The 9,390-nt window shown below is 38.9% G+C and overlaps 1 long non-coding RNA gene across 1 annotated transcript in view; it reads left to right on the top strand.

Moving 5' to 3' along the window:
- The first annotated feature begins 6,449 nt into the window (after positions 1–6,449).
- Positions 6,450–9,390, top strand: part of LOC111739042 — a 6,905-nt gene continuing 3,964 nt past the window's right edge. The window contains exons 1-2 of the long non-coding RNA XR_002780078.1: positions 6,450–6,642; positions 7,903–7,984. This is a non-coding gene — a long non-coding RNA (uncharacterized LOC111739042). The remainder of the gene's footprint in view (positions 6,643–7,902; positions 7,985–9,390) is intronic.

Here is a 9,390-nt window from a genome sequence, read left to right as displayed (position 1 = left end):
AGCCTAGCTTCTGCCCCGCCCCCACTCATCATAAGTTTATGTAAGGTCACTCTGAGGTGGATTTTTAAAAAAATTCAAGTGGCACTTATAAAACAATCTGAATCAGAGATATGAACAGTTACTAAAAAGTACAAACTGGAATGAAGAACTGGAATCTGGCCACCCTCAAGGCCTCTCGTGCCCTGGAGCAAATGCTCCTGAGCTGTGAGGCGATGAGTCCTGGGGAGCTGGCACTGGCTTCCCAGACAGCTGTCCTGTGCAGCAGGACAGCCAGGAGGAGAGAGCCAGCCCCGGCCGGCCCACTCAGCCCCGGGGCGGCAGCACCAGCAAATGTCACGGAGTAGGAGGGAGGAGAACCAGCACAGCTCGAACGTGTCAGGAGGTGCTGGCTTCACACAGGGTGTGTGCAAACAGCTTCTCATTACGAAATAGACATTATGTGTTCGTGGGCATCTAAACCAGGATACAACAGGGACAGAACAAGACTAAAGCAAGAGTGACATTCACTATTAAAAAGAAAGCCTATACCCATTATTCTGTCTAATAAATCTCAATAATTTAGATTGTGCTCATTTTCAGTTTTAGTAATTCAGCTCTTCTTTACATCAGCAATTTTTAAGCTTGGTTCTCGAAACCTTTTCGTATTAATTAAAAATTCTATAACCTTCCATGGAGTCTTAAAATATTATTTTGCCATTTCATTTGGTATATAATAAGTGCTTTAATATATTATTAAATGTATTGATGATTCTGTTTTAGAGACCTCTTGTGCATGCAGATCAACACAAATATAGAAGAAAATCACTCCCGCAAGGAAATAGAAGGAAAAATTAATCCCTCAAATAGAAATCTCCTTATTAACTCCCCTGTTAATTCCGTAACACATATGAAGAATACTCAGAATCACTAGACATTTCAGGAAAACAAACAGCACAAAGGGAGACCAAAGTGAAAATAAAAACACATTACATAGAAAAGACAGAATTAAGTAAACAAAAAAAAGGCTTCGGAAAAAAATGCAAATTCAATTCCTATCCTCTAAGGTATTTGAGGACACATTGTATCCATGAAATAAAAATGGGGAAACAGTAAAGAAGCAATCAGAGAAAGAGAGAGTTTGGGAAAATTAAAAACAATTATGAAAATAAAAAGAAATTTGATAAGTAGGCTAAGAAGAAAATGTCAAAGAGATCACCAAAAAGGTAGAACAAAATAAAAAAGAGATAGAAAATATGAAAGAAGAATTTAGAGATAGTGAAGTTGGCAAGAATCTACTTAATAGGAGTCTCAGAAAGAAAACAGAGAAAGTAGAGGGGAGAAAACAATAAAAGAAAATTCCTCAGCCCCGGTCTTCGTAGCAAAAGGGCTGAATAGGACGAAGAGAAAAGACAAACAGCAAGACGTATCTCGGTAGAATTTCCGACCTCTGAAGGTACAGAAAAGATCTCCAAAGACCAAATCAGAGACCAAATCGGGTTACGAAGAGAGGAAAAGGACTCAAGCTGCCATCAGACCTGACGGCCGCTGTGGACGTAGGAAGACAGTAAAACAAAGTCAAGCATGTGGGCAAAAAAAGATATTTTCAGACAGGCAAGGATTTCATTGACCTCCCAAGGACCCATACTGAGAACAAATTACCTGAAGATTGACTCAGACGGAAGGAAAAATTAATCATCAAACATAAAGCTACAGAAAACCAAAGAAATACAGAATTAGTTTAAGAATAAAAAATATAGAATTAGTTTAAAAGTGAAATGTGGGGAGGAGTGGGAATCCCACAATGACAACTATTCAACAGATCCTAAAACCACTGAGCCCAAATCAGAGCACTGTCAGAGGGTTCCAAGAAAAAATCTTCAAGAAAGATTTAATTCAGTAAGTTAGTATAATTAAGAGGAATGCTATTAATATAGTCCTTTGCTTAGCCCTGCTCAAATGAATTGGAATTAAAAGTTCTATAGAAATTAAAAATCTGTATTAAAAAAGTCAAGGTCCAAATATGGAACAGAGTAAAAAAGTAACATAATTTTGGGCAAAAAAAAATTTTTTTGGAGAAGGCCTTTTCATGAAGATGCTTTGATAATGTTTGAATATTCTCTTAGAGCAAGGCAGATTCAGTGCACAAAATACTAACTCCTCTTTAGGTCCAATCACACTACCCACTTCTGCAGTTAAGAATATTTACATAATTTTAATGTTATAAATGCTTTCTATTGGTTTTCACATCTAAAAACCAACCTATAATAAATGAGAAAAGCATTAAAATTAGAAGACTTAAAATATTTCAGACCTTGACAATGTAAAAGTATGGTAGAGCTGAGAGCAGCCTGAAGTAATGATAGAAGAAGAGATAGGCATATTGAATCGATTTTACAGATGAGAAACTAAAGACTGAGACAGATGAAACAACTTCCCCGCAGGTCTCACGCCTACAGTGGCAGCACCAGGGCCCCAGTCCAAGCTGTCTGTCAGGCCCGTGCTATTAAAGACTATGTGAATATTGGCCTCAGAAACACCTAAGCCGTTCAGGGTTTAGTCATCTTCGTTGCCTCAAGAAGACCCGGTCTGCACTTTATACACTTCACACTCTACAGATGCTCCTTGAATTTGGTCGTAGTTTATAACATGTCCTGTGAGAATTAGATATTCAATTAAAATAGTTTATCAGTTTGCTCATTTGAACGGAGCTCAGAAGGTTCCCACCGTGGGTGGAGGGCATGGTCCGTCACCACCCCCTACTGGAGAATCGGTTTCTCGCATGAAACTTCCTGCCTTCTTACTGGAATGAGCTTGACTCCTTTTTAGTTAACAGTACTCACTAAATTTTTATCCCTGGAGAAATCTGTCGATTCTCTTTGTAGAAACAGTATGCAAGGTGTACACTCACATGCCCAGGAATGCCCGAAAAACGATATTAAATTTATGCTCTCAAGAAACATGAACCACTTCTTATTAGTGTGGTTAGATCAGCAAGGACTGACTTTTGGATAATCTGGATACTCTATGTCTGAGAGACCGAGAGCCCCTATGCCTAAATCCAGGCTGCCACTGAATTCTACTTGGCATTTCTGTGGTTGGGCTTTTCCAGCTGCTCAGTGGTTCAAATAATGTCTGTCTCTGTCTCTGTCTCTGTCTCTGTCTCTCTCTGATAACATATGTGAGGTACCTTGTAGTAACAAGAGCTTAAGTCACATAAACTAAAAGGTAACTATATAGTGCTTCTCAGTAGAATATTTTCATAAGTAGGGATTATCTATAAATCAGCTTTGGCCAGCTACTAAACTAGAATTTAGGATGTGCACTGCACACTGGCAGAGATCGCCTAATGCTCAGTTTTAAGCTTCCCTTAAGTTGGTTATAGCTCATTTATTTTTTCATGTCATTTTCGATAAAGTGATTTATAGGCAAAGCCTGCCTTTGGTTATTCTGAGGAGACAAAAAAGACTTATTAAATGGACAGAGCAAATCATTCTCTCCATTTCTGAGTAACCGTGAGGTCCAATGTCTTTTTTTTTTCTGGCAAGCTTGGGAATGTGAAAGTACAATTTGTTACAGGCTATTTCTACAGAGAATCCACAGATTGTTTCCAGGGATAAAGATTTAGTGGATCACTGACTCCAAAAGGAGTCAAGGCCAACGTCAGTGAATTCTGATTCTCAAAGACAAACTCATGAATAGTTCATAAGGTGAAGTGGAAAAGCTGCTTTATAATTCCTTTCATGTATACCACTCTTAAGAGTTTTTCAAAGGATTGAGTAGGTGTGCCAAAAATGGCCACGTTCACTGAAGTACCTTAAACAACATGGCGAGCCAGTAAGAAATAAAAGTCTGCATTCTCCTTCATTAGCATCATGTCTAGTTCTCAAACTAAACACGTGCAGAATCAGCTCAGAGAAAGAGCTGAGAAGTATCTGTTCCATGCCATGGCCTCCAGAAAGAAATGTACTTAATATACTACATCTTAGATAAAGGGATATTTGTGCTCATGCTCAAGACTTCTAGGCAAGAGCATGGGAAGTTTTTAAATGCTAAAACAAAACAGCAGGCAGAATTCTGACTTGACTGGAATCAACCAGTCTGAGCTGTGTTTTAAAAAGTTACTAAACTATAATTTATAATTTATTAGACTTAAGACTAGCATATTAATCCAACAAGTATATTTGCTGGTCCTCATCCTATAGCCCAAAGTCAAATGTGGGCATCCACGAGGATTTCTGCATGCATGGTTTGTGGCGGGGCGGGGGGGCGGCGGGGGGAGACAGGCTACCAGTGGGCAGGGTGCAAATTAGGAGGGTAAGGAAAGACCTCAGAAAGCAGAAACTGGAGGAAATATTCTGAAAAACACTGTTTGCGGAGGTTGAACCGGATGAATAAAGATGAAGGAAAAGGGAACTAGAGATAGTTTGGGGAGAAGCAAACGGAGGACACTGACAGAAAGAAAATGTAAGAAGTCATTTCTTCACCAAAAAATGTGCTCAGACCGTGGATGAGAAAGGCTGTACACCGTGATAGGCGCAAAAACAAGTTATCTCTCTGAAATTTAGTGCCGCGCTAAAGCAGAAAAGGGCGAGAAAATAAAGCCAATTCATTTTCCAAAGAAAGCTATTTAAGATGTCATTTTAATGTATGCTGGTAGCCTCGACACAAAAAATCATAACAAAAAGTTTAAAATTATAAGAAATGTCTTATTTTATGTGTAGAAGTGTATTTTGAAAAGACAGGGCTGTGGGTAGTGGGAAGAAGATGTAAATCAAATTGTTCTTTAATACATTTTATTGGTTTATTTCCCAAGACAAATAGCCAACAAGTTAGATTTACCCTGAACATTCTAATACAAGGCACCACTCTTACTATAAAGGACAGGATCCACGTAAAAATCACCAAGTCAAACTTAAATCTTGAAACCCAAATCTCCTTTTTGACGTCACCTCCAGAATCTGACAATCAGCGAGAATCTGTTGTGTGTCTACTATGCACAAAATAAGAATATATGATAGATAAGGAGATGGGAAAACTAACTACATACAGTGAGTACAGGAAAGTGCAAAGGATTAGGAAGGATCAGGAAGCAGTTGAATCGATTTAGATAGGCCCTCTTTCTAGGGCAGACTTTATACTGTTTCTTTACAAGTCTCATTCTATCATCCAAGCTACATCAACGATGTTGTCTTAGCAACAGCAGTACCAGCTCGATCATCAACCAATTGGCAAAGTTTTGTGGGATCCTTTTCGCAATAACTAAATCCTAAACTATGAGTTAGTCTCACAAATGTCCACTGGCAATGATGATACCAAAGTTGACCCCAAGAAACAAGTCAATGCACATTCTAACATGGAAGCACAAACAACAGGAAATTAAAATCCCATTACCTAATTTTTTCCTGGAGGAGCGTACCAAGTATGGCTTGTCGCCAAGAGAAGAGGGAACTACTTCTCTCTCCAGAAACCAATATGACGAAGCCTGAGGCTAAAGACACCCAAGACGGCTGAATTATGATGGGCAGCTGTAGGGTTACAGAAGATAACCCTGGAGGGCAAAAATCCCTAAGGGCAGAGGACTTATTCTGTTGTTTGACTTGTTATGGGTCCCAAGGGATTTCATGATCCTAACTCCCATTCACTACGAAGAGAGTGGCCTGCTACTCTGATTCATTATGTTTCAGAGTTTTGTTCCACTTTAAAAAACAAAAAAATTAAAAACCCTGCCTAATTCTGTGGAAAACCAAAACAGCCTCTCCCTTGACTTCCAGGAAGCCTGTAAGGCATCATTAATATACTTTCTGGCATATGGAATGCCATATTAGAGACCAGCGCTGTCAACAGAAATATAATGTGAGCTACACATGCCATTTAAATTTTCCAAGTAACTACATGAAAAAGTAAAAAAAAAAACAAAAAAAAACAGGTGAAATTAATTATAACAATTTTCTTATTTAACCCAATATGTCAAAAATATCATCCTTTCAACAAGTGCGCAATAGCCACACGCGGCCAGCACGACTACCACAAGGGCAGCTGGAGGCCCTAATACCGCAAAGTTCTCCAGTTCGGGTTTGGTTCTGTTCTAAATGACAAATTTACTAAACTGTCAGTCCCACTGCCCTTGGCTTTCTGAATACTAGTCATTAGAAACTAATTACCAACAGAATTTTCTACATTTTTCCCTAAGTTACTTTGCTAATCGCTGATTTGCAAAGCCTGTTTCGGTAGCAGGTCTTTAAATGTTCACACGTGGAGGTGCAGACTAAACATGTACAATCCAATAGTTTTGGAGATGAGAAACCTTATTAAAGCCTTCCTCGGCCACCAGAAAAAGGGAATTTAAAAAAGAAACCACCATGAGAAGGATGGCAAGGGTGAAATGCATGCTGAGCTCTCTAGATAAAGCGATCCAGCTCCTGCTACATTCTGAAACAAAATAACCTCACAGGCACCAGCCCAACGCTGTCATGTGACAGCAAAGCGGCTCTACACTCTGAAGTCACTGCAATACCTCTTCACCTAAAACAACAACAACAACAACAACAACAACAACAACAACAACAAAACAGCCGGTATTAATCTGAAGGTTCTTCCTCTTAACTGTCAAGTTCTCTCTCCAGACTCTGCCACAAACATCTCCTTGCCAAGCCTGAGGAAAAGGTGAGGGCCCCTCCTTTCATGGACTCCCCACCCCCAAACTAGAGGGAGCTGATAATTGGAGACAGTAGCAACACCCATGAAAATAAATAGTGTATTTCTGGTGAAAAAAAAGGTCAAGAGAGGGTGGAGGGGAAAAGTGGGGAGAACGCAAAGAAAGAATGAAAGAAAAGCAAATGAATTAAATAACTTAAAAAAGCGGTACTTATTCACTGCCCCTGCAATTGCGAAAGATAGAAAAGAAAGGAAGGCAGGAAGAAAGGAAAGAAAAAGAAATGGAAGTAATAAAATCTGCCTATCCTAAAAGTCAAGTCTAAGTAATAATAAAATATGGTGTCAGTTTCTTAATGCTTGAGTGAGGTAGCTGATGACCTTTCTAAAATAATTAACAGAGGTGGCTTTCCATGAAGCTAATGATGGTTAAGCTTTAGGGACGCTCACTTGCAGGGCTCCCTTTCAAAGTCCTCGGAAGAGCCTTCATTTTTATTCACATGGTCATATGCCTGTAAAATTGGCACACACACAAAAGATATTTTAATCACGATCTTTTAAGACTCCTATCTTTCCATTTGGATGCCCACTCCCTCTCTGGTAGGTCAGTATTGGAGTAGCATAGGGTATATTTTGAGAATCTGGCTAAAGAGAAGTTAATTCAGGAATACCTTTAGTTTGGGGTTCATGGAATATATTTATGGGGTTCATGGCCACTTCTGTGTATAGTTAAGTTATTGCTAGCTATTAATGCAAATGTAAGAATGGCACCCCAGGAATACTCCCACTGCTTACTATGCTGACTCACCTTGTGTCGTGACATGAATATGTGAGACATGAATATATGATAAGAATGTGTCCCATGGCATCTGGCATAAGAGTTATGGGGGTACTAGAAGAAAAACAAGGTTTGAATTGCACAAAGGAGAAAGCTGGCCTATAGAAAAATCTTCCAGCCGTCAGACATGTAAAATCTGAAGCAGAAAATCCAGTCCTCGTTAACATCTGGACAAAACAGTTCTCTCCTGTCATAACTGTACTCGATAATGAAACAGATATCATTATAAATGCATCATACATTTTTAAATGGGCACTATGTGAAATACAAATAAAATACAAATTCTAGTATTTGTAGACCCAAAACTGTAGCAGTGAGTACAGCTGTGCTTGAAATTGCTTGTTTTATGTATTCCAGATAGAAATAGTTAAAAAATAAATTTCAATAAACTATGCTAGAAGAAAGATTAAAGTATCTTTACTTTTTCTATATAGAAAATAGTACAAAATTATTGTTATGTGAAGAGGCAATCATAGACTGTGCCATCAAAAATGTAGTGGGAGAAGTATTACAAAGGTATGTCATATGTTTATTAATTAACTGCCTGTCATTCTTCTCTATTTTATATTTGGTAATTGTCACTTTAAAAATCTGACATTGCCTATGGCCCTTGTTTCTCTTCCTAAATACTCATTTTTATACCTAATTTTGTATTCATAATTTTTCATTCTTTTACCTACAGAGGGCCCCCCAAATTATATAAGCTTCAGGCTCTACAAAACCTGGATCTCCCCTAAATTAACAGTAATAACTACACATACCACCTTTCCCACTGTGTGTACACACATGCCTGCACACACACACATTTACTTGGGCAAGAAGAACCGTCATATAACTAAAATCTGTGACTCTCTAAAGTAAATGGTTTCCCCAGGTCGAGGCTACGCACTGGACTTCCCATTCGTTCATTTCGCAAGTTCGACTGCCCAACAGATCCAGAGTTAGAGCGACTCAGTAGGGCTTTGGCAACTAGCAGAATTGTATTAAAATGCAGGCTTGACAGAATACACACACTGGCTTTCCAGAAAGAGATGTGTGGGTCCATAATTGCACACTAAGCGTTTGAGTTTCATTATCTCACTAGAAAAGGAGAGGCTCTGGAATATTTGCCTATCCTTTACTCGTTCCTTATATTTCTCAAGACATTCTGATGTGTCCCCCTCACAGGTGAATTATGAGCTCATACCTGTTTATATGTGAGCTTGAAAAGGCCAATCCATAACTATGACAATATTCAGGATAGCCGTACTTCATTTTGGGGTCTATAGTCTTTGTCTGGGACTCTACATAAGTCAAACCCTAAAGCAATAGATTGCCTCCTTTCCCTCCAGGTCCATCTAGTAAATAAATACACATCTTCTCACTCAGTTATTTCCATGACATAGCTGGAAAGAACATTCTGATACTTGACTCAGGATTTAAAAGGAAGAGACAACTGAGTGGACATTATCCTGGGAAGGAGGAAGCCAACTCCTACTGTGCTGGCCTCTTCCTGGGGGACATGTGTGAGTTGCCAAGGGTGGCAGATGAATAGGCATGAGGTCTCTGCTCTGAAACTAGTCCAGGACAATTCCCTTCAGATGGAACACCCAAGATCCCACTAAAATTCCTTTCTGTTATAAAGAAACGAGGGAGCCATGTCCCCAAGGAACAGTGGTTTTTAAGTACACGATAACAAGATCTGGCAATAAACTACACGTCCGAGAGAAATAAAAACTAAGTGCGAGATGGAGGGAAAGAGAAAATGAAAAACAGATATTGTCAAGAAGCCATCCCTCAACGTTTTTATTACCCAGTGAAGGGAATTACAAGGCTTCTAACCTCACATTTCCTCCCCCTGGTATTTACTTAGAGAAAGTATAGCCTTTTCATTTGTGTTAGTTTTTTTTTTTTTTTTTTTTTTTTTAGTAACACAAAGAACT

Source organism: Pteropus vampyrus, unplaced genomic scaffold, assembly GCF_000151845.1.
Source record: "Pteropus vampyrus isolate Shadow unplaced genomic scaffold, Pvam_2.0 Scaffold46, whole genome shotgun sequence".
Lineage (NCBI taxonomy): Eukaryota > Metazoa > Chordata > Mammalia > Chiroptera > Pteropodidae > Pteropus > Pteropus vampyrus.
This window is presented reverse-complemented; position numbering and strand designations above follow the sequence as displayed.